This window comes from Macaca nemestrina, chromosome 13, assembly GCF_043159975.1.
Source record: "Macaca nemestrina isolate mMacNem1 chromosome 13, mMacNem.hap1, whole genome shotgun sequence".
NCBI lineage: Eukaryota > Metazoa > Chordata > Mammalia > Primates > Cercopithecidae > Macaca > Macaca nemestrina.
In genome coordinates this window covers 118,601,531-118,628,369 of record NC_092137.1, presented here as the reverse complement: position 1 = coordinate 118,628,369, position 26,839 = coordinate 118,601,531, and the positions used below count along the sequence as shown (strand labels likewise).

The window sequence follows — 26,839 nt, the reverse complement described above, 5'->3', positions numbered from 1 at the left end:
TTCCACTGGTGAAAAATTCTCTTTTTCTTTTAGTCTGGGAACATCACCTTTTCTTTTGTTTCTTTCAGTCTGGAAATACCAATTTTACATTTATAATTGAAGGATATTTTTGCCAGGTTTAAAATGACAGATTAACAGTTCTTTTCCTTAAGTACTTTGAGTGCTGTCAATTTCATTGTTGTTCCTATGAAATGTTTGTCAACATTTTTCTCTATATTGAAGGTTTTTTAAATTTCTTCTTAAAATTTTTTCAAGTTTTTCTTTACATATTTGAAATCATGCTATTATGTGCCTAAGATTTAGAATAGTTACACCATCCTGTTGAATTGGCCCTGTTACAATGGCGAGTGGTCTCTCTTAATCTCTAATGATGATTTTTGCCTTAAAAATCTACTTATCTCATACAGATATAACTACATCAGCTTTCCTTGGGTTTATGTTTGTAGGAAAAGTATCTTTCCATACTTCCACTTTTTGTCTTTCTATATCCTTATGTTTTATATGTGTCATTTGTAAACAACATATAGCTCTATATTTGCTTTTTTTTTTAACTCAGCCTGAAAAACTTTGCCTTTTAATTAAAGAAATTAATCTATTTACAGTTAATGTAATTACATTTATATTGGGCTGTAAGTCTACCATTTGCAAGGAGCTGTTTGTTCTGATTGTTCTGTTCTTCTGTCTATTTTTGTGCTGTCCTCATTTGGATTATTTGAGTATGTTTTTATTATCCTATGTTCCTTCTCTATAACCCTGGAACACACATGGATTTTTACTATTCTTTAGTGTTGAACTTGAAAGCAAAACATGAATTCTTGACTTATCAAAGTCCAATATTAATTATTTTTATTTTCTTCCAGGAAAATTCAAGGACCTTAGAACACTTTAAATTCATTTACTCCTCTCCATATCTGTGTACCATTGTTGTCATGTATTTAATTTTCTATATATTAAACCCCTAAAGACATTATTATTTTATGTAGTTAATTTTCATTAGCATTTTGCTTGCCCTTCATTCATTCCTGCATCTCTGGTCTTCCATTTAGGATAGTTTTTCTTCTCCTTAAAGAATACCAGTATTTCCTGTATTTCCACTGGTGAACAATTCTCTGTTTCTTTTAGTAAGGGAACATCAACTTTTCTTTTGTTTTTTTCAGTCTGGAAATATCAATTTTACATTTATAATTGAAGAGTATTTTTACCAGGTTTAAAATGACAGATTAACAGTTATTTTCCTTAAGTACTTTGAGTGCTGTCAATTTTATTGTTGTTCCTATGAAAATAAAACCCCTTTTTCCTCTGGCTGCTTTTAAGATTTTCTTTTTGTCCTTGATTATCACCAGTTTTACCATTATGGGCCTAGGTGTGGATTTCATTTTACTCATCCTATCTGGAATTCATGGGGCTTCTTACCTAAGTTTGACAGCTTCATCAGTTTGGGAAGTTCTTAGCCATTATCTCTTTAATTATTTATTTTGACCCATTCATTCCCTTTCCTCTTCTTCTGAGTCTTCAATTTTATGCATATTAGAATTTTTAGCTGTCTTTCTTTTACTTTCTCTTGTGAAAGTTTACATTTTTGTCTTTTAAAAGCATCTTTCTGAATATTTTATTTTTCCAGTCAACTAGTTTCTTCTTCAGCTTTATGTCATCCATTGTTAAACCCATTCACTGAGTTCTTAATTTGGGGTATCACGGGTTTTTGATTTTAGAATTTCCACTTGGTTATTTTTTATTGTTTCTAGGCCTCTGCCAAATTCTCAGCTTTATCTTTTTGCCTTTTGGAGATTGTAAGCATAGTTATCTTAAAGTTTGGGTCTACTGACTCTTTTATCTGGAGCCCATAGGTGTCTATTTCTCCTATCTGTTGTTTCTGCTGACAACATTTCATTAATCTCCTTGTAGCTAGTTATTTTGAATTACGTGATCAACATTGTATTTGAAAAACAGTAATATGCAAAAATATTCGAGACCTAGGGTGATATTATTTTTCTACAGAGAGCATGTCTAATTCTGCCAAGTACTTGGGGACATTAGCAATTCAGGATTATCTTTACATAATTTCACAAGTTCAGGGGATTTTAAAATATATTGCAGTCCCTTTAGGGACATGTGTACTTTCAAGACGTTATTTCTTCTAGTGTATGCTTTCAGTATTCCAACCCAAATGATAGAGATTCACAGATTCACTGTACTCTAGTTTTCCTGGTTGGAACCTCACTTCATTGCCTCACCTGAGCTCCAGAAGGCTGTCAAGAGCATAGTTCACCTCTCTTCCACCGCCTCCAAAACCAGGGAAGGCCACCGGGGAAAAGTGATCCTGAATACCACATTTACTTCCTTTGATTTCTACCTTTTTCTGGAGCAGGGTGCTGTAATTATTTACTCAATTGTTAGATCCCTAATGCCCTTATATCCTAATTATTTGAAAACTTATTTTAGATGAACTAAATACATGCACATATTCTGTGAAAAATAAAGTTTTATTTGGATTTGAGTAACACGCTCTTCCACTGACCTGCACAGGATGGCTGTGAATGGGCTAAGAGCACAAGATTTAGAATGAGCTAATCTAGTTCTAATCCTTGTTATGCTCCTAGAAGCAGTGCAATTTTAGGCAACTTACTTAAACTTTCTAATTACCACTTCCCTGACTGGTAAAGGGAGCTGATGATTATAGCTCCATGGTTGAAAAATCAATGAAATAACATTGCAAAGGTATATTACAGTGTTGGCATCTAGTGTAAGCACTCATCAAATGGTATCTCTTCTTATTTGATATGAGCCATTTCAATGTAACATTACCAAGGATAAGTATTTTAGATTGAAAATGGTTATAATTATGGGAGGTTTTGTTTTTGTTTTTGTTTTTGTTTTTGTTTTTTTTCTGGTCATTGTATTTCAGGAAGGAACTATTAGGCCATCATTTTTGGCCCCTGGGAATACCTGCTTCATAACTTTTCTATACCCAAATCTTAGCACTGTTTATGGTATAGAACAGCCCTTTGGAATACTTCCTTGCATTCTTGGATCAATAACAAATTCCAACTAAGGAAAGTTCTGTCTTTTTTTTTTTTTTTTTGAGACAGAGTCTTGCTCTGTCACCTAGGCTGGAGTGCAGTGATCCTGGCTCACTGCAGCCTCCGCCTCCTAGGTTCAAGCGAATCTCCTACCTCCTGAGTAACTGGGATTACAGGTGTGTGCTACCACACCCAGCTAATTTTTGTATTTTTAGTAGAGATAGGGTTTCACCATGTTGGGCAGGTTAGTCTTGAACCCCTGACCTCAGGTGATCCGCACACCTTGGCTTCCCAAAGTGCTGGGATTACAGGTGTGAGCCACCACACCTAGCCCTAATTCTGGTTTTGTGTACACATAGTCTTAATGCATACCTTCATGCAGAGATGTGTGAGACCCCTGCTTATGTGTCTCAGTTTCTACAATTGCTCCAGTTGTCTTAATGCCTTTACTAGCTCCCTCTTTACCCACAGGAAAGGCCAAAAGTGCACTAGTAAAGTCCCTATGATTACCCTCAGGGGCTTTGTTGTTACAGCTCTACTTTAAGCTACTTGTCCCTGTTTTACATGTCTAGAGATTATCCACTCTTCAGGAGACCATTCCTGCTAATTCCCACTGTTGGGCATTTGAAAGCATGCTCATTTAAACATCAGTAACTAGGAGTCTTCATTGGCCTCATGCTGCTTAATTCCTAACCTGGTCTTGACCCCAGAGTCAAAGCCCTGTGAAAAGTCAACACAAGCAGCAAACAATGGTATGTTATTCTTGGCCGACTTTGCAAAACAATGAAAGAGTTCAACAATAGTTAATTATGGCTTAATAGTTGCTAACAAGTATTGAGTGTTAATAAAGTGGCAGGCAATGTGCACACATTCTCTCATTTGATTCACATAACAGCCAAATGAGGTAGGCACTGTCATTATCCCCGTTTTATAGGGAAGAAAGTGTGGTTTACAGGGGGCAAACTATTTAATCTGAGTCCACAAGCCAGCAACAGTGTTCATGTCAGCCATTCCCGGAATCTGTGTGCTCCCCCACATAGAATACTTGCCTGAGAAACGCAGACCTTCAGTGCATTATGGAGGAAGCCTTTGTGAAGTTTTTGAAGGAATGTCTAACAAGTGAATAGGTCTGTAGTTATTAACAGAATCGCTCTGTTAGAATGGAGTAGATTATGCTTCTAAAGACTATCCTGATGGGGATAGAGCCTGAGGACCAAATTAAAGCTAACAGGTTAGCAACATCAAAACCAGCTCATCACAATAGGGGGAGAAAAGTCTGGCAGCAAAGGGATATCATCTAGTCACATAAGTGATGATGTTTAATATATAGTCCGTAAGAGAAGCATTATCAGGACTTGAGAAGTAGCTTCTTAGAGAGGCTTCCAATTGACAAAATGGAAGCGACACGCCTGCCAGTATATGCCTGTGAAAAATCAGCCTTCCAGGCCCAGCTAGAATATGTATTTCCACAGGATCTCTGACTGGACACATTCAGCATGAAACCGTGGTCACAGAATTTACTCCCATTAAGGATTCTAACAGCTCAGTCTGAGGCTTCCCACAGAAATCATTGTATTTGAGTATCTTTCATGGAGGCAAAATGAAATTAAGAAAAAAAATCAGTAGTTACTTAGTGGTCTGGCTGCCTTGCCTTCTTAAGCAAGGTTTTCTTTTTTATTTTGCTTCTGCACCCTGCCCCCACCCTCTGCCTTGTGAATACTTATCCAACCAAAAGCCTGTAGCCAAAAGGCTGAGACCCACGTTTACCCAAATAGTTTTGGTTATTCTTATGTATCTGAGAAAGGGAAGAAATTCTCCCCTTAACTTCTTGAAGCAATTAAAATGTAGCTTTGGAAAATTATTATGAGATTGAAGAGTCCCTTCACTTCACCTTAGCCTTTTTTTTTAAAAAAAAGAGATTGGGCCTAGCTCCATCACCCAGGCTGGAGTGATCATAGCTCACGGTAGCCTTGAACTCTTGGGCTCAAGTGATCCTGTATGCCTCCATGCCACCATACCTGGCTAATATTTCCTTTACATTTTGTTAGAGATGGGAGTCTCCCTATGTTGCTCATGTTGGTCTCAAACTTCTGGCCTCAAGCCATCCTCCTGCCTCAGTCTCCATGAGTATCTGGGATTATAGGCATGAGTCACCATGCCTGGCCACCTTTGCCTTTTACCCTAGTCTCACCAAAGTCTAAGTAAGGATAGAAATAGATTCAGGGACTGTTAATGTCAAGGTTTAGGTGTGAAGGTGAAAAGGTCTAAAATATTTATTACAAATGATAGGGACAGGAGGCAGAGAAATTCTGGGAGGGCAGGTCCCTGGTGAGGGCCCCACCCTCAAGCTGAAAAGCCTGATACCACAGCCCAAAGTGAGAACTGACAGCCCTGTTTTCCTGCTTGAATGCTGCCTTTTCCAAAACCACCCATGGCCCACCCTGCCCTCCATCCAGTGCCCATAAAATCCTCAGACTCAGCCGGCAGATAGAGGAGAAGCAGCTGGGTCTCGGAGACTATAGTTGAATATCAGAGAGAAGTGGTTTGACTTCAGAGGGACAGCTTGACAGTGTAGCTTTGGAGAGGAGTCCAACCAGGGATGGGAATATCCTGCTTCACAATGACGGTGGCAATGAAGGAGCAGTGGTTATATAGGCTAAAGCGGTGACTTCCCACAGTGAAGATATGGAAATGAAATTCTCAATAAACTAGCTCTGTACGCTGCCAGGCAGTAATCCTGGATAATACCTGGCACACAAAGTGCTCAGTGAATGCTTGCTAGGTAAATAAATTGATTTTGACAGTGTCTGAGCTGGCCAAGCTTTTCAGCTGAATCTTAAAGGATGAGTTTGGCCAGTGGAGAGGGGATGAGTTCAAATCAAAGAAAGCACATGCAGAGGCACCTGGGGTGAGGATGACCTTCAAGTTCTTGTTCAGGCAGTTAGGTGGGCAGTGATGCCATTGATAAAAAAAGATGGTGGATGGGGGAGGAGGTGTCAGTGAAATTAATAACACGCATATGATATTTTGCCACAAGTTAGGGAAATTAATGTTTAAGAGACTGGTACATCATGACAAGTGTTACTGTCTAAAGTTGCCCTTCTCCATATTGACACAACTTGCATCATTCTACAGTCTTTTTCATTGGTGTATTCTTTGACCGTCCTAGAGCCCATCTTTTAATTTTGTCATTTAGCACAATGGGGTATTATTTACTAAAGATTGAGATGAACATGAGAGAACCATCCAAAATCAGGAACTTTATTTCAAATGTATTTATTATCACCTTCCTGTAATAGCTAGGCTGTCACTTTATTTAATTTCTTGCTAAAACCTATGTGTTATTGTGTCAACATTTTGTAGATGCAGAAACGAAAGCATTAAAATAAAGCATCACTCAAGGATGTGCAGGGCAAAATTAAGAGATGGTCATAGCAGAGAGGCAGAGAGTGAAGACGATAATAATAAGGTTGCCCAACCCAAAGTTGTAAAAACTGAACATATGAGACCCTGAATTGGAGAACGACATGCCTGAGAGTCATGGCCCAGGTGCATGTAATTGAGAACAAGTATGTCTCTAGAGAAGAGAGGAAAGCAAAATGGCTCTTTGATAAATGAAGTCAATGTTTCTCACAATGTGAGTTTTCTAAAATGAGCATTTCCCAAAATGTACATTTTTCAAATTTTAAATCTTTAGAGATTCACAATGCATACTGGCAATGAAAGATTCTGAGAATACCGGCAACAAAGGAAACTATTTAACTTCATTTAACCCAATGTGGATCAAACTAATTTGACCTTGGAATGCATTTTTCATGGAACATCCATTACCACCTTCCAGGAAGGTGTGGGAAACACTGAGTTAAGAAATGAATGTTTTAATTTGGTAGGTGATCAATAAATGCTTATTTTTGAATTTTTAAAGGAATTTTCTAATAAAATCTACATCTGTTGTCAATAGTTGTTCCAAAACGGATGTGAAAAAGTGAAGTAGCCATGACCTTCAGAATGAGAAGAAAACCTTAGAATTAGGAGGAATATGGCTTTACTAACATCCACTAAAATAATGCAAAAACATCTACCATTTGGCTTGGCCAACCCAGGGATAAATTAGTCCCTCAATTTTTACAGCATGTAGTTCCTCTGAAACCGCTAATTCTGCTTAGATGCCTTCTGACTGTAAGTGAAGTTTAATTATTTCATTTTCTTTAATAGCAGAAGGTTGATTAATTGCTTAAGAGGAACAAACAATGTCTTGTTACATAGGTGGAAGGATGCAGAGTCCTGGTGTGCTCCTGGTGACATGACCATCAAGGCATATGGAAGTCAATATTTATAAAAATAGAGCTAATGATTCATATAACACCATTTTTCACTTTACATTGAAATGTGTTTGGGTTTGTGGAATGAGAATGTATATGTTCATCGGGCATACTCCAGTTCAAATTTTGGCTTCATTACCTGTAGCTCTCTAATCATAAGTCTCTGTGCCTCCATTTTGTATTTGTAAAACGGCATCGATGGTATTCAATAGTGTAGAATAAAGGCCTCCTCATTTTGGCACTTAGAAATCTCCAGGAGAACATAGCTCATCATCATCCTACCCTAAAGCAAAGTGTCCTAGCAGACATGCCCCACCCCATCCCACTCACAGTTCTAACGGAGAGAGGTCAGAGCCAAAACATAGACCTGCTAACAGTAAGCATGTGAAACACAGTCACTTAACCCCACTCCCTTAGATAGAAATGTAAAGCCAAGGAACCACCAGGCACATAAAGAGAATGGCAGCATGAAAGAAGAAGAAACAAGAATGCCTTCCCCCCTCCAAAAAAAAAAAATGACAACTAAGGAATGGAAGACATTAAAAGCACTCTAATTAATATGCCAGGGGATTTGGGAATCAGAACAAAATGCTGAGAAAAAGAAACAAAGAATAAAAGAGAGTTCACAGGTTTAAAAACAGGACTAATTGCATTTTTAAAATTTAAAACACTTAGAAAATAAGCCCAAGAACTCTCTTTCCTCTCTCATAATATAGGAAGAGAAAGGCAAAGGAATTGAAAACTATGAGAGAGATCCTTGAAGATGAGTGTAGGAGGTTTAACATATAAGGCTGGAGTTGGAAAAAATTATCAAAGAAATACGTGAAGAAAAATTTTTCAAAGCTGAAGGACAAAATTATTCAGACTTAAAAGGGTTTCCTGAGTGCCCAGAACAATTAGTGAAAAGAAAGCTTGCCTAGACACAGCTTTGCTGTGTCAGAGTACCAAGGATAAAAACAAACTTCTGAAGGCTTTTATACCCAGCCAGATATCAATCAAGTGTGAAGGCAGAATAATGGTATTTTCAGACAGAAAGATCTCAGATAGTTTATTTTTATACATCCTTTTTTAAAGGGTATTATAGACATACTCCAGAAAAACAAGACTGAAATAGGAAGTTGTGGGGTCCAGCAAATTGTGGTTCCATCCAGACCCCTGATAGCAGTTAGAAGAAATTTACAACATGGCAATTGTGTTGCCAACTTGGAGGGCAGCCAGTACAGATGGAGCAGAAGAGGGGAGATGGGGAGTGGGGCGGATCAGGAAAAGGGGGACTTAATAGAAATGACTTGGGGAAAATTAATCAAGGGCAACTAATGCAAGGAAACAACATCAGTTGGAAACTCTGAGAATCAGGTGGATGAATGTATAATAAACCTGAACGTATACTAAGGTCATAATTCATATGTGAAGCAAACTAAAATATGGCAAAATTAGAGCATAAAGACAAAAAGAGAGAAATTCCACTGAATCTTGATTCTGGGAAACTTGATCGGCCCAGGGGTCATGACGTTAGACATACTAAAAAGAACACATTCCTAATACATGACTTCACCAGTCAATGACAGAATCAGCAGCTTGGTTGCAATTTCAACACAAAAACAAAAGGTAAACATGTATCTGGAAATGGGACATGAATGGTGGGGATAGAAGGTGGAGAAGAGGAGAGGGCCATCAATAACTTTATCTTTTAAAGTGGGAAATAAAGAGACATATTATTGAAAGTTGATAAAGCGAGAAATGGAGATTTAGCATAACACCTTACATTACAACAATAAACACAAGAAGAACAGAGATAAAAATGCAAATGTCAGACCCTGGGAATGTCCAAGATTCTGGGAGGAGAGGGGTGGTAGTATGGAGCTATATCCTCAACTTTCATATTATGGAGTCTGTAAATATCATCTATTATTGGCAAATGAAAAAAAAAATAGAGGTGTAAGCATGTTGTCTAGGTGAAGGCAAGACCAGAAGAATAGAGAATGGAAAAATGGAAACAAGCTCACAGAGTGGGGCCCACGCCTGTCTCATTTGTTCAACGTTGTATCCCTAGAGCCTAGAATGGTTGGGTGCTGGGAATACCTGATTAATGAATGAATGAAAAGAAGTTCACCCTGGGCAATGGCATTGGAGGTGAGAAGGGCCAGGGGCTGTTGCTTTCCAACATTGAGTAGTTGCAGATGGAAGTATTATTTTGGTTAAAAGAAAAAAAATTGTAATTGTGAAAACGTATGGAAGAATGGGGCATGCTGTGAAGGGGGTGGTCACCTTGGGGAGGGGAATGTAGGAAGAGCTCTGGAGGAGGAGCCAACCTCCTCCAGAGGAGGAGGGAAGGAGAGGAGGTGTCCCCAGCTGAGGAAATAGTGTGGAGACTCCAAGTGGAAGGAAGACAGATCCAGGTGGCTGGAGCAAAGCAGGGGGTGGGTGACAGGCTCCGTGTGAGCCTGGGGAGGTAGGCAGGGGCCAGGTCTACGCAGGCATGATAGGCCACATTCAGGATGCTGATGAATTGCTCAAGAAATGCTCTGTGCACACACTTGGGACCAGGTGCCATGACATTCTGTTCTTAGCCGATCAGGAATGGCCTGGACCTTTGGATTCGGTGTATAGGATCTACTCACTTTGAGCAACCAAAAAAAAAAAAAAGAGAGAGAGAAGAAAATGCTACCTATTAGATAACTGAATAAATAGAGTGTGGCCAACTTCTCACACCCATCCTGTGCTTATTGCGTGAGGTGAATGAGATGTGCTGGGAACACCGGGGAAATGGCTGGATTTTCTCCTCACCAAGGTGTTGCTGCTTGTCAGGAAGCTGCGACACTGGTTTAGCACGGAGGCAGAGAAACATTATGAGGACAATTTAGGCACTGATCAGTGGCAAAGCATGTTCTGTTCGAGAAGCCAGGAGAGTGTTTGCTGGGCTCTCAGGAGCATGGGGCCGGGCCAGCTGCCAAGGATAATTGTAAAGATATGGGCTCTATTCTGAAGAAGTGCCCATTCTTAGAAGACAGAAATAGATGTGGATGCACACAGATCCAGATTCTCACAGAGCACAAATGCTGCACAGGGATTAGGCTTGGTGCACTGGGAAGTTGAATTAACTCTTCCAACCCACTAGGGTCCTTGTTAGTGCATCGAAGCAGTAATTTACTCAATGACAAGAGTTCACGTCGCTTTCTAAGGCACTTAACTTACTCCCAGGATGTTGGTTGCACACCAGGGGAATCCGGCTCACTAATCTTTAATACTTGTCATAATTATTTTTCTTTCAATAATACTATTTCCCCCCTGAGAAACTCAAAATTATTACATAAGAAATGTAGAAATATAAGTGTGTGATATTTTTTAATAAAATGTAGTCAGTGGCCCCAGGGAATTTTTGTAGCAAAAGCCTCTCAAATCAATTATATTTTCTCATTTCTGTTTCCAATAATTGAATATTTTATTTCTATATTTATTTAAGTTCTTTCAAAATGGAAAGGTGGAGTTGTGTTGACACACTGGGAGAGGAGGGTATTATTAATTAAAGTTGTTTAAAGTCTAAGATGGAAACAGTGCTGATGCATATAAATTTGCTTCAATGAGCTGTCAGCTGCTCTGTGAGGTTACAGAAATATTATTGGCAATTCCGGGTGGTAGCACTATTATATGCATCATTCCATCCTCTCTGGGAGGTCCCCGGTGGTGGCCCTCCGAGAGGCGTCATCCCATCATCTCTAGGAGGTAAGTCTGCAATCACAGTTCATCCAGTCAGAGAAAAAATGACCGATGCTCCCCTAGGTGTTTAGAGCCCATGACTCAGCTGTTTAGAAAATCCAGGATTACAGACTGCATTTGTCTCATTTTAATCTGAATGTTCAGTCCTGCTCCCTCCCTCTGTCACTTCAACTGGCCCTCATTGTCATGTACCTCCATTGTCTCATCTGATTCTAACATTCCTGCTGTGATGTGGGTGGGGGTGAAGGTCATTCCCCTTTCATCGGTAAGGAACGCAAGGTTCAGAAAGGTTGAGGACATTTGCCCAGGGTCACAAGGCTGCTTGGTGTCAGAGTCAGAACTAGCCTTGGGGGGAAAGTGGGTCTTCTGGTTCCTTGTGGGCACTTCCTGTGGACTCCCTGACCTCCGGTCCTGTTTGGCTTGACCTCTCAGCTTCAACTGCCCTTCCATGCCACTGCTGCACAAATGCTCTGAATGTTTGAATAAACAACCCCTGAGAAGAGCAGCCCAAGGAGGCCCCTGCCCAGAGACTGATGAGTTACCCAGAGGCCTGGAGCGCTCTCGGGATGGCAGACACCGCCTGCAGGAGTTGGCATTCGTCAGAAAACAGTTCTTCACGGAGCGGGTAGATCTTCAACCCTGTCTGGCTAGCTCCCTTTCTAAGCTGGAGGTGTCAGAGGCGTGTGAACCAGAGCAACTCCATCTTGAATAGGAGCTGGGTAAAATGAGGCTGAAATCTACTGGGCTGCATTCCTAGACATTTAAGGCATTCTAAGTCACAGGATGAGATGGGAGGTCAGCACAATATACAGGTCCTAAAGACCTTGCTGATAAAACAGTTTGCAGTAAAGAAGCTGGCTAAGACCCACCAAAACCAAGATGGCCATAAGAGTGACCTCTGGTCGTCCTCACTGCTACACTCCCACCAGCACCATGACAGTTTACAAATGCCATGGCAATGTCAGGAAGTTACTCTATATTGTCTAAAAATGGGAGGCACGAATAATTCACCCCTTGTTTAGCATATCATCAAGAAATAACCATAAAAATGGGCAACCAGCAGCGGGGCCGCTCTGTCTATGGAGTAGCCATTCTTTTATTCCTTTACGTTTTTAATACGTTGCTTTCACTTGACTCTATGGACTCGCCCTGAATTCTTTCTTGCGCGAGATCCAAGAACCCTCTCTTGGAGTCTGGACCGGGACCCCTTTCCTGTAACAGAGGCTCCTTTAAAACAGGTTTGGATAATGCCACCCCTAGTTCTCTCTCTTTCCTCTAGCCCAGCCTCATGGGGAAACCTCTCTAGAGGCCTCTGATTTTTTCTGCGGTTGGTTAAGGAAGACCAGAGTGACCTACTCAGGGAAGTTAATTTCAGAGGTCAAGCAATGACTTTCCCAGAGTTTGCCTCTTCAAACCCATGCCACTGGAGATTAATAAATGTTAGTTATTGTTATTTGGCCCCAAGGAGGCTTTGAACACAGAGAATTATGACCCGAGTGCCTAAGTCAACCCCATAGCCTTAGATCGATCCACTGTGACACCAGAAGGCGAAATGGGACACAAGGGTAGAAATTACAAAGAGGCTGACTTCAGTTTGAAATAAAGGACTTTCAAGTAATTAGAACTCTTTGAAAAAGGAATGGCCCTGTCAAAAGGTTCCATTGCCAGAAGTAGTTAAAGAGAGTTGTTGACTACCTATCAAAAGTGCTGGGAAGGGAGAGGACGGTTAGAAGAGATGACCTCTAAGGTCTCAGCACGGAGATATTTAATTTGTATATCCTTCCTGTGGACACATTTCCATGTCCTGGAGTACAGAGGGAGGGAGTGGGGCCAGAGGTCAGGGCCAATGGTCAGGCGGCTCCAGAGCATCTGTCTCTGGACACAACACAGGCCCACAGCTCATAGGCCTGGCCACCTTCTCAGTTCCCCTGATTTCATCAACACTGTCACCATTGACTGGCTTAGCAGCAGCAACCACTTAACATAACCAAAAGATCTATTTTGATGAGATTCTGGGATAAAAAGCCCGAATGACTTTTCCCCTCGAATCATAGGAAACGGCCACGGAGATATCACTGTGTCACTTGAATATGTACCTGCTTGCCAGTCACTCCGGATTGATGCTTCCTGATGTAAACAATGGCTGATCGGAAGGTCTAAATCATACGTGTGAAACTTCATGCAAAACAAAAGTGATTGGGTATTTAGGCAAAAACATCAGTTTAGTAGTTTTCCTGGCAAATGTCCTATAACTGAGTGTGTGTGTGTGTGTGTGCGTGCGTGTGTGTGTGTACATATTCATGTATAAATCAGTTTGCTTTACAAGCAAGTAATAGTCAGGTCATTCTGCTGGGCAATTTACGCTCTAGGAAACCAGTGGGGCCTGTGTTACATGCGTGCTTTTTTACAGGTTACTCAGAACCATTTAGAAAATTACTATTGTGCTTCACAAAATGGCCCAGCAGCCTGAGGAATTAACCCTCTTCCCAATACGTCTAATTCACTTGTTCTTCAGGTAATTGGCACATTAGAGCTGATGCAGGTCCAGTGTCTATATAATAAAAACAGCTAATTTTTACTGAGTGCTTAGCATGTTCCTGGCACTCTAAATGAATTGGATACAGCCTCAATAAATCCTCACAACAACCCAGATGAGAGTTCCATTATTGTCCCCATTTTAACGGAAGAGTAAATTGAGACTCAGAGAGAAAAGTAATTTGCTCATGGTCACATAGCTTCTAGTGCCTGGCACTTAAGAGGCACTCAATGAGTGATGATTAATATTATTTTATAGTAGGAGGCACAATTGGGATTTCAGTCCAGGTCTAACACTCAATGAAGCCTTTGCACTTGGCCTCTATGTAGTCCTGCCTCATACAATTCATACTGTGCACAAAAAGGAGGCATGCCATGGCCAAGTGCTGCCAGTGGAAATCCCTGTCCTAAGGGAGGCATATTGTGTATGTCACACTTTCAGTAGCTCCCTGTCAGTTGGCATCATGTGGCACGTAAAGCAGAATGATTGAGATAGGAGTCTCCAAACTCAGGTAGGGTGCATGAAGTTTCCAGAAGTTCATCAATTCATTCAGTGTTAGTGCAACCTATGGCAAGGTTCATAGCTTGCAGATGTCATCCTTCCTAAAACTGATGTGCCGGAGAATGCTCTGTGGGCAAGGCTCCCTGCCAGCTCCAACTTTCTGCACCCCAGGTTTCTGCCAGACCAGATACTTCCCTCACCTGGGCCTGTCCTCTGCACAAAAGTAAGAGACTCCCGCTCTGAAGAGTGCATCCAATGGGCACGGGGCTCGATGAGATGCCAATGCGTTTGTGAGCATTAGAAAACAGGTTTCCCTTTCTCAGAGCGAGTGGAGTGTGAGCTGGATTTTAGTCTCCATCCATGGGCTCAGCCGTGTGCCCACAGGCACATCACCGCCTGCACAAATCTTAGAGGAGTGTATTGCCCAAGAAATAAAATCCCCTGGGCACCAAAGAGGCAGTTTCAAATACTGATTTCCAGGAAGCCTCAGAGTATGGAGTTTCCTGTAGTTCTTTTAGGAGGTTTGTGAGCAAAATCACTGGCTGCAGTGCGGGTTGATGAGATCACTGGGCTGCCATCGCAGCTCCCTGGGGCACGAGCTGCCTCCGGGACAGCCCCACAGAGAGACTAGCAGTACCGCAGGCTTCTCAGCTGAGATGACAGAGGGCACCTGCCAGGCCAGAAGGTTAACCACTCACTCTTCATTTCTAAACAAAGATTGTCAAGCATCTCTTAAAGTACAAAACTATAATTGCAGGCCAGACAACAATAGAGATTGAATAATAGACTCGTAAAATTAATGGTCAGAAACTCCATAGCAGTATTTCAGCTCCACGTTTCTCTAGTCCCAGATTATAAACACCCTACATAAAAAAAAAAAAAAAAACAAAAAAAAGATGCACTCAACATTCCAGCCACTCCTTAAGAACAGGGCAGCTTACTAATCCTGGGAAAGTCACACCTGGGGACAAAGTTTATTATTGGTTTAACCAAACTGAGAAAGTGTTGGTGTAGTCTGTCCACGGTGCTTTCTCGTCCCTTCAGCTACTTGAATGAGTATGATTTTCAGGTTAGTGTTAATGATATGACGTGAGTGCAGTTTTCCTGGGAGAGGCTGCCTTTTAAAATAGATTTCTGAGAATTAAAGAACTTCTGCAGCACCCTCTCCATTATATATATGAGTCAAATGTTGATATAAAGCAATGTTGCCGCCAAAGACTACCACACACCCCGGGGATCTAGGGATGAATGAGTGAAAGAATGAATAAGCTTTTTTTTTTTTTTTTTAAGAGAGAGTCTTGCTCTGTCACCCAGTACAGTGGCACAGTCTCGGCTCACTGCAACCTCCGCCTCCCGGATTCAAGTGATTCTCCTGCTTCAGCCTCCTGAGGAGCTGGGATTAGAGGGACGCACCACCACACCCAGCTAATTTTTGTATTTTTAGTAGAGACGGGGTTTCACCACGTTGGCCAGGCTGGTCTTGAACTCCTGACCTCAAGTCATCCACCTGCCTCGGCTTCCTAAAGTGCTAGGATTACAGGCATGGATAAACATTTTTAAAGTTCCATCTGTGTGTCATGCATGGCTTTAGAAGATAATAGTAATGTGAAAAGCTAATGTTTGTTGAGCACCCACCATATCCCAGACCTTGTTCTAAGAAGGGTTCATACCTTTGCTTATTGAATCTGCCATCCCCTTTTACAGAACAGGTAGCTGGCTCACCCTCACTCAGCCAGGACATAAAGGAGTCAGGGTGGGATGGAGCACCTGCCTTGAGGGGTACACTGCTCCCAGCTGCGAGGGAGGACCGGCCCACCACACACTCCCCCTCCTTTGGCAGAACACTCTTATTCCACATCTTGGAGATCTGGTTCCCATCTAAACCCATAGGCTGTACCTAGGACTCTGCTGTTGAAATTGAAGGATGCCTCAGCTAGACAGGAAGAATGAGTTCAGGAGATCCATTGTACAGCATGGGGACTACACTTCATAACAACGTGTTATATACTTGAAAATTGCTAAGACAGTAGATTCTAAGTATCCTCACAACACACACAAAATAAGTAAATGACAAGTAACACATAGGTTAAATAGCTTGATTTAGCCATCCCACAACGTATACGTGTATCAAAGCATCATGCTGTGTGCCGTAAACATAGACATTTTTCTCAATCAAAACATAATTAAAAATAAAGTAAAACAAAATAGTCCAACTCTAGAAACCACAAAACAAAGCCAACACTACTAAAAAGACAAAGAATGTAGTTAAGTCTTATTTTCTGCTTAATCAAGAGAAAGATCAATAAGATCTAGTAACTTCATGAAGAGAGAGAAAAGAAAAAGACTAACAAATTTAGAGAAGTTTCTTGAAAAAGAAAGGGTGCGATATCTTTTTTCCTCTTCATCCTCAGCCTTAGTTGAAAATTAAGTGAAGTATCAAGGCAGTGTACATACTCTAATGCCAAGTGAGTAACCAGAACCTCGCTGTGCACTACGGTAACCACATGTGACTGCTGAGCATCTGAATTGTGGCTAATCTAATTTGAAGACTTAGTGCTCAAAAAAATGTTAAATATCTAATTTCCTGTTTTTATATTGATAGCACATTGAAATGACAATATTTTTTCTTGTTTTGGATTAAGTACAATATATTATTTTAAAAAAATTAAAAATCGAATGATGCTGGTCTTTTCAAATTTGAAAGGAGAAATTAGGTCAATGGGTTGGGTTTTCTCAATGTTCTTTTTTTTTTCTTTTTTCAGATGCAGGGTTTTACTTTGTCTTGCAGGCTGGAGCGCAGAGGTGTGATCAGCTCACGGCAGCCTCGAGCTCTTGGGGCTCAAGCGATCCTTCCACCTCAGTCTCCCATAGCTGGGATTACAGGCACGCACCACCATACCTGGCTGTCATATTTTAAAAGACTACATTGCTGGCTGAGTGCAGTGGCTCACACCTGCAATCTCAGCACTTTTGGAGGTTGAGGCAGGAGGATCACTTGAGCCCAGGAGTTGGAGGCTACAGTGAACTGTGATCACTGCACTCCAGCCTGGGTGACAGAGCCAGACCCTGTCTCTAAAAAATAAAATAAAATATGAGAAGTAAAAAGGATAAAAAAACAAACAAACAAAAAAACCCTGCACTCATCCACAATTCCATCACTGGAAATATCCACTTTAATGTTTGAATATGTATCTCCTAGTATGTAGGTTTCGTTGTTTGCTTTTTAACCAGAGGGCAGTCATACTATACATACTACTTTTTTTTTTCTTTTAGAGGCAGGGTTTCACAGTGTAGTCCAGGCTGGAGTGCAGTGGTCATTCACAGGCATGATCACAGCGGCCTACAGCCTGCAACTCCTGGGCTCAAGCAATCTTCCTTTCTCAGCCTCTCCAGCAGCTGGAATTACAGGCACATGCTACTGTGCCTGGCTCTCATATACTACTTTTTAGCCAACTTTTTTTTTTCACTTAATAATATAGGCCCGGCACAGTGGCTCACACCTGTAATCCCAGCACCTTGGGAGGCCAAGGTAGGTGGATCTCGGGGTCAGGAGATTGAGGACATCCTGGCAAACATGGTGAAACCCCGTCTCTACTAAAAATACACAAAAATTAGCCAGGCGTGGTGGCGGGTACCTGTAGTCCCAGCTACTTGGGAGGCTGATGCAGGAGAATGGCATGAACCCGGGAGGTAGAGCTTGCAGTGAGCCGAGGTCGTGCCACTGCATTCCAGCCTGGGCAACAGAGCAAGACTCTGTCTCAAAATAAATAAATAAAATAATAATAATAATAATAATATAAAGGGCCCATCTTTATATTTCAAAAGAAATATGTTGTCAGGATTTTACATGACTGCATACTATTTCATTGGACTAATATGGTACAATTTGCTCAAGCCACTCTCTATCTTTGGAAATTTAGCTTATTTCCACATTTTTGCTATGATGAAACACATTATGACAAATATCTTTGCACATACACCCATCAGGAGAAATATCTAGTTTTTAAGGCTTTTGACAGCTACTACAGGAGATTACCCACAGGAAAGTTTGTACTAACATGTATTCATATAAGCCTTGTACAAAAATACGGATTTTCCAACACTAATACCAGCATTAAAATTTCATCAATATTATTGTATTTCAATGTGTAGCTTTGGTTTACTAATAAAGTAAAATTTTTCTTCCCAACTGCTTATTAGGCATCTGTATTTTTTTCTGAATTTATTTGATGGAACTCCTTATGTATGAAGGATAGTAAGTTGTCATTATATATCGAAGTATTTTTCCAGGTTTGCTGTTCATCTTTTTGTGTTTTTATGGCATTTTCGACAGAGTCAAAGCTATCCTTATTTTCATTTATACTTTATTTATTTAGTATCAGGCTTACAAAAACCTTCCCCATCCCAAGATCATTTAATCTTTACCTGAGTTTTTCCCTAGCAATTTTACAGCTTTCTTATCTCACATGATGATCCTTTTAGAATTTACTTTGGTTTAATACACTAGGTTTGCATCTAGTTTTTACTCTCCTCGCCACCACCCATAGCAGTTAGACAGCATCTCAGTATCATTTACTGTATCGTTATCCAATCATTCATTTATTCAGCAAACAGTTTATCTAAGGCCCACGATGAGCAGGCATTGTTCTAGGTCCTTGGGATACAAGAAGGAACTTTCATTCTAATGGAAACAGCAGATAATGGCAACTAAATATATATGGTAGATGCAGCTGAATGCAGTGAACAGGGAGAGGATGGCTATTTTATGCAGGGTGGCCAGGGAAGCTCTCTCTGAAATGGTGGCATTGGGCACAGACCTAAAGGGAGAGGTGACCTGTGCGTCTGAGGACGAGCTCCAAGGTGCTAGGCCGTGACATAGGAGTGTTCAAGAAATGATGAAGAAACTGCTCTACCAGAGCAGTACCACAAATAAGGGAGAGAGCGCTAGAACAGTTCAGAGGGGTGACAGGAGCCAGCTCACGTAGCCCCTGATAGATCACGGAGAAGGCCTTGGATTTTGCACTGGGTGAGGGTAGTGGATTGTATTTCCCAAAGACGACCACGGCGGTGCGCGTCAGCTCTCTTGCAATGTGACATTGTCATGCCTCCCTCAGGAGGTGGAACCTATCCCTCATCCTCGTTGAGTCTGAGCAGGCCTGGTGACTGCTTTGGTCAACAGAAGATGGCATAAAGGCTGCTGTGTATTTTAGGAGCAACTCCTAACTGGTATGGCAGCTTCAGCTTCCTGCCTCTTAGAAACCGATCACAACGCGAAAAGTGCAACCACTAAAAGACTGCCATTCTGTGAGAAGCCCAAGGCACAGGGAGAGCCCTGGAGAATGAGATGCCACATGAAGAGAGATGGCATCCAAGGAGCTGCAAGGCACCACACATGAGAGTGGAAGGGGATCCTTCTGCTCAGCCAGCCCAGACAAGCAAAGACCCAGATTCATGACCCATGACATCTTGAGCAAGTTCAGAAGGTTGTTTTGAGCCACCATGGTTTAGGGTAGTTGGTTATGCAGCAAGGGGCAACTGGAACAGTGAAGTAGGGACCCACAGGAGAGTTCTGAGCAATCATATATTTTGACTTAAGTGTTATAAGAATTCCTCTGGCTCCGTGCTGAGAACAGAGTGAAGGAGGGAGAGTGTGGAAAGAAGGAGATTACTTTGGAGAGCGGAGGAGAGATCATAGGGTCCAGGACCAGGGAGGTGGAGGCTAAAGTGGTAAGAAGCGATTCAATTCTGGATGATTTCAAAGAACACAGAGATGGGATTTGCTGATGGATTAGCTATGGGTTGTGGAGGAAAGAAGCTAAGGATGGCTTCAAGGTCCTAGGCTGACACTGGAAGAATGAAGGGGCTTTGTGGGGATGTGAGAAAACTGGGGGAGGAACAGGGCTGGAGTCAGAGAAATGAGCAACTCTGTTTTGGACATGTTAAGATGTGAGGTTGAACACACATTCAAAAGGAGAGACTAAGTGTTGTGGGAGAGCTGGGTCTGTAGTCGGGAAAAAGTCAGGGCTGGGAGATGTAAGTTTGGGCATCGTTGGTGTTTCATTGGTCACAGTGGACCAGATCATCCGGGAGCGAATGCAAATAAAGCAGGGGCATCCGGGGACTGAGGCGCTTCACCAGCCGGAGATGTGGGAGAGGTGGAGAAGGTACCCAAAAGGGAGACTGAGAAGGTACGGCCAGTGAGGTAGGAAGAGAGGAAGAGAATGATGATCTGGGAGGCAGAGGAGGAAGGTTTCCAGAAGGAAGGAGTGAATGTGTCAAATCAGTAGAAGAATCAAGTCAAAGGAAGACTGACAATTCTCACTATGACTGTCATCATTCTTGAAATGACTGATTCAAAAAGGGGCTTTTCCCATATTCTAAATGGGCACATGTGGGAGTGTGTGTGCACGTTCACACTTTCCCTTCTCCCCCATTGATCTGTTTATCCATTTGGAGCTATGTGACCACAGAAGCTTTTGTATCTGACAAAACAAGTATCACACTTTCTCTTTTTCTCATCTTTGTTTTGAAAGTATCCTGGTTATTCTTATCTAAAATTAATTTGAAATTTGACATTTGAATGTTATCAAGTCCTCTCCCTCCCCAAATGCAGTGGAATTTTAATTTAATCTTTTAAAATAAAAATTAGTTTGTTGAAAGTTGATATTGAGTTTTCTACTTGGTATATGTTGCCATTTATGTATGTTTTACATCGCTAAGTAGATTTTATAGATTCTTTTTATATAGGTCTTGTGGTGTTTCCTCTTAAATTCTTTTCTAGGTATTTACATTTTGATGCCTTTTATGAATTGTATCCCATTTCCCCATTACATTTTCTTACTGGCCTTTTTTTCTGCCATAAGGAATCTATTTATATACAAAGAATTCTATTATTTTGTATTATTTTACAATCTGATAAACAGATTGCAACACTTTTAATATTTTCACCGCATGAGATCTCACATGTATGAAGTTACACAACCAATGTATAAGGCTGTCCTACTCTCTGCTTGTAAAATCATTCCTAGTTTGGAGAATGGGATTTAATATATCAGGATTTCATGGTGTTTCCCAAAAAACTTCATGATTTCCAGGTGCTCTGGGAATGACTGTAGCCACACATCTCAGAATGTCCCAGATATTCCCAATTTCAAAGATTTTTCCCTTTGTTAACCCATGAGTCAGACCATATGTCCTTTGATCTCTGCTTCAGAAAATGTTGTCATGGTATTTAGAAATAGGGACAGCCAGGCAAAGTTGTAACACGTGGGGTGTTTTTCCTCTGAGCCCCTAGCTTTCCTCTCAGTATTCTCCCTGGTTATGTGCTTCTGGTGCGTGCATGTGTGCATGTGCACACGTGCGTACACACACACACACACACACACACACACACTGGCATCCTGGAGGAAAGGGATTTTATTCAAATACAACCACATGAACTGCCTATACAGCCTAGACTCATGATCGCCCTGAGGGAGCTGGCATGGGAGGTTTCAGAGCTGGGCAGACTGGACGAGGACCCCTCTTCTGTGTTTACTGAGGGTCACTTAGCCTCTTTGAGCCTCCGTTCTCCATAGGTGAAAGGAGTGTATCATATCTGCCTTGCAGCGGTGTTGTGGGACTCAGAGAGAATGTCCGTAACATCCATGCCCAGTGTAGAGTAGGAGCTGGGAAGTAATACCCACTACTGTGATTTTGTGAGGTGTTCCAGATAACTGCTCAGGTCTTTAAGAAAATTCCTTGGGCTTCATACTCCATTCCTAGCTGTGGAAGCAAAGCAACCAGAATGAGAATGCAGGAAGCATGGGGTGGCCATCTGCCAGTTCTCCCTTTTGTATGCCTATCTCTGCAAACAAACCCACCAACGGCTAGATTGCCCATGATAACAAGCCAGCCTCCACTCAGAGCTCACTGTGCAATGACTGTGTGGAAGACGTTTGTGATTTTTTTTGCTGTCACCACCAACTATCTACCCTTCCTGTTACCACCGCAGTCTTCCTTCGGGGGATGCCTCACTACGCATAGATGTGGGAGATAGGCCGGAAGTCTAATGGAGGGTCTACCTTTCCCCAAGGGGCAGGCGAGTGATCTAAACAGGGGTCATCACTCTCTTCCCTCTCTCTGGGATTTTAAATAAGTGACATCCCAATATGGGGACAATTGAGGTCATATCTGTCACTGTGGCAGCCACATCATGTGGCCCAGGCTGTTGCCAGGTTTCCATTCCTGTGGTTCTTGATGGTTTTCTTACCTTTGCTTGCCGCTCTATTTTAAGTCAGTCAGCCCCCAGTATTGTTCCGCCAGATTGACATTTTGTTCAGCATAGCCTGATTCGGTTTCTGTCTTTTGCAACAGGAGCACTGTCTGATACAACCACAATCCAAGAGGAAAATAGAAAAAGGGAGCTCATACCACTTCAAAAGATTTCTCTTTACTGTGGTCATCATCCAGGGCTTGGGAGAAAGTGAAATCTTAAAAGATACCAGTATGCCAGGCGCAGTGGCTGACGCCTGTAATCCCAGCACTTTGGGAAGCTGAGGGGGGGGTGCATCACCTGGGGTCAGGAGCTCGAGACCAGCCTGGCCAATATGGTGAAACCCAGTCTCTACTAAAAATACAAAAATGAGCCGGGCGTGATGGTGGGTGTCTGTAATCCGAGCTCCTCAGGAGGCTGAGGCAGGAAAATCACTTGAACCCAGCAGGCGGAGGTTGCAGTGAGCTGAGATCGTGCCACTGCACTCCAGCCTGGGTAACAGAGCAAGACTCTGTCTCAAAAAAAAAAAAAAAAAAAAAAGTGTCCCACTAAATGGGACACAACAACTGAGTTACAGTTATGCACCATCCCATTAGAGAGGATCTGGGGGTAGAATGCCTTTCTGTTTGCCAATTTATCATCAAAGGGGCGAGAGGTTGAAGAGGCGGAAGGGGAGTGGTGAATATCAACTTATGCAACCACCACTCAAACACAAACTCTTTGCATCCTTTTAGGAGAACTTGAAACAATTTCAATTTTCAATTTTCAGCTGCTAATACTTACTGAGCCCTTTCAATGTGCCAGGCACTCTTCTAAGCACTTTGAATGTATCAGGATGGGGAAAAGTAAAAGCCCTATTTGCCCTTTCTCTCTTCTTTATCCGTGGTCTCCACATTGCTCCTTGGCCCTGAGAAAGCTGCCACAAAGCGTTTTACTAGTTATCTGATTGTCATTCTATTTAACATGTCCCCTGGTCTGCTGGCTGATGGTAGTTTAAGCAGGATCTAATTGGTAACATATTGCCAATTGAATTAAGTGCCATATGATAGAGATTTAAACCATGGTAATTTTTCCATAAAGAAAAAATCTGTCAACAGGCTATAGTCAAGGAACAGCAATAAATCAAATTGTCATGTTTATTAGTTATTGCAGGAGTCTAGTTGTCTTGTATTCATTATAACCCCCCATTTTTAGCGCAGATAAAAGCTATAAAGAGGAATACCTGTGCAAGATGCTTTTTAATAGGTTTATATTTGTACACAAACACCTGCTTGTATTTTAATGATGAGAACAATGGTGCCATTTCACTTTGAAAGGAGCATGTATTTTTGGCTGTTTTCTGGATGAAGAACAATGTTTTTAGTTTTTGGCAAAGCTATGTTTTAAAACATTGAGAATCAACTCACTAATAACCAAAAAAAAAAAAGGCAAATGAAAGCAGAAATGAGATATGACTTGTTTGACAGACTTGGAAATACTAAAAGAACAGATAGGATGATTGCACTAAAGGATTTCTAGAACAGTCATTGTAATTTAACTTGTAATATTCAAAAACTGGAAATCAACTACATTTTCATATATGGGAATGGTTGTACAAATTATGGAACATCAGTTCCAGAGGGTGCAAATGGGTCATTTGAAAGAACAAGTTAAATCATACCTAATGGCATGTCATTAAGAACCAACATTATTTATACTTTTCCTTTCCATTTAACTTGCCTTTACCGAAGGTGGATTTCAACACGTTTTCCTTACATGACTCGGAAATAATATAACAGTATTTTACATATGTAGACTCATTGAGCCCTCATAAAACCCTGTGAACTCTGTAGGACAGGACATTATAGGACACTTCACAGAAAAAGACGTGGAAGTGCAGAAGAGAAAATTTATTTATGGAAGGGTCCATAGCTGTCAACCTTGATAGGCAGGACGTCAGACTACGGGTCCTTCCTCTGAGTAGTGGTGTAGAAAAGATGGTCGGAATTTGGAAACCAGCATCCAGCTCCTCACCATGCCTTCAGCTTTCACTGTGACTTTGAACTTGTTTCTTAAACTCTGAAACTGGACATCCTCACTGGTCACGTTTTGTTACTACTTGCTTTGTATTCTGAGTGTGACACGTGGGGGATTGGGACACAGGATCTGGAGATGGCCAGATCCCAATGCTGCTATTTCCCAGCTCTGCACTCTTAGGCTACCTACCAGTCTCTCCTCTAAAATAAGCATAATCGCAATGGCTCAGATACAATAACGAAATGTGTGTAAAATGCCGAGCGCCATGTCTCACACCTGAGAGGCACTGAACGCATATGATGTACTATCATTTGGATGTCACCGTCCCATGTGCCTATTTCCTGGTTTGCTGTACAAGATGTGTATGAGTACATGTGATTGAGCCCCCAGAGCTCCAGAGCAGGTTCCTCTCACAAGCAGGCCTCGTAGGGAGGGGTGTTCTGTGCTTTTCCTCTTTCCTGCTTACTACTTGTCTGTAGCTGCAGTGTAAGGACTGTAATGTCACTGCTCTGGCCTTAAGTGTCACCTCCCAAACCCATTTTACACACACCATCTCCCACCTTCCACCTTTCCCAAACTTTTACCATGTCCCTTCGAGTTTGATGGCTTAATTGTACAAAAGATAGTGATGATGATAATGATGATGATGACAATGATAACAGCTGTTAATACCAATGATAATAGCTGCTAATACTTACTGAGCCCTTTCAATGTGCCAGGCACTCTTCTAAGCACTTTGAATGTATTAGCTTATTTAATTCTTACTTAAGAGGAAGGACTACTGTCTACTATTGTACTTGTGTTACAGATGTGGGAACTCTGATGCAGAGATGTATAGTGACTTGCCCAAAACCATCATGTTAGAGTGGGGATTTAAACCTCGAAATCTAGAAAATAAGCAATGTATATATTTTTCTATTTTCTGAATGCAAATCAAATATAAATATGCATAACACAACTAAACACTAAGTGAAGTCACGCCTAGAACAAGGGAATAGCAGTTGACAGAAACACAACCAAAACTAAGAATACTGAATATCTGTATTACTTTCACTGCAATCATTTCACTTCAACAGTGAGCTGGGACAGCCCTAGGTAAAAAGGCTCTCTTGTAGTTAGAATATTCTTAAATTCTGCACCAAGGAACACATACTTTTAATAATGGCAGAGACAATATTTTTGGAGGATTATTTAGTTTGCACGATCAACATTCAAAGAATGAGTTTACCACCACTTTGTTATTGTAAACACTTGGATTTTAGCTACCTGAATGATCCCCCCTTTGAATAAAAGGAATATGAAATGCATGTGTAGACATTATTTCATTTTTATATTTGTGAGACTTGAATAGCAAGGAAATCACATATTAGGAAAAAAAAGCCCTTCGTCTTACAATCAGTTCTCTTTGGTTTCAAAATTCTGGTCACTATGTATATTGCATTATACCATATGTGTGTGTATATGTATATACACACATAAACACACATACACACAATGTAATGTGTATAAATACATGATGTGTGTATTCACATACACATACATAAATACACACATATACAATGTTCCATCCAAGGAATACAAAGATAGTGCTGTTAGCCCCTAACAGTGAGGAGGTCATTATTCCAAGTCATTTCTGCAGGAGTGACGGTGGCCTTAGGTGGAACCGCCCATGCTCTCTCCTTGTGAGCTCACTCACTGGGGCCGTTGACTGGGGTCCAGTCTGTGGCCATGTCATGGTTTCTTTTTCTGAGGTTATAGCTAATGGGCCACATGAGGTTAAAACACACTTTTCATAAGGCCCCAGCCAGCATCATACATGTGTGTATGAGCATGTTCATACCCAGGTTATGTCTTCTTTATGTGCACCCTCCACCACACACACACACGTACACACATGCACACACACACACTCTCACGGCTTCAGCGACCGACTTTGGTCACATCCCATCTCTTCCTTTTCAATCCCTCTGACTGTTCACCAGGGCCTGGACCATCTCCGTGAGGCTGACCAAGAATGCTCCCCACTGCCCTGCCCAGTGGAGCATGGGCACAGCTACTTGAAGTGCCACCCTTCAGGGCACAAAGTGGGGGCTACCTCTCTTCCACGCAAGGCATCCCAGAGGGCCCACATGCCCTCCAGTTTGATCTTACCTCTCAGCTCCCGTTCCTTTTCTTTCTCTCCCCAGTAAATCATTGAACGTCTTTCTTCTGAGGCTGAGCGTGGAGCTGTCTTCTCGCTGGCGAGCTTTCTGAATGGCACTTTCTGTACAAACAGGAAGAGCATGTGTGGTCACAACCCAAGTGTGCAGGTGTTGATAGAGGATGTGAAAGTGTGGAGGCGAGTGACTAAACCAGATACCCAACCGGCCAACTCTCACTTGTGGCAGGGCCTGGTCCAGAAGGCTGGAAGCAGGAACCTGGACTCACTCTGGGGAGACCAATTGACAAAAGTAGAGGACGGTGGCCATGGAGG

General features: G+C 41.7%; 1 protein-coding gene across 1 annotated transcript in view; it reads right to left on the bottom strand.

The window, feature by feature from the left end:
• LOC105490094 (ALF transcription elongation factor 3) overlaps positions 1-26,629 on the bottom strand; it is a 620,895-nt gene extending 594,266 nt beyond the window's left edge. The window contains exon 1 of the mRNA XM_071077266.1: positions 26,518-26,629. The gene's annotated coding sequence lies outside the window, so the exon portion shown is untranslated. The remainder of the gene's footprint in view (positions 1-26,517) is intronic.
• Positions 26,630-26,839: the final 210 nt, after the last annotated feature.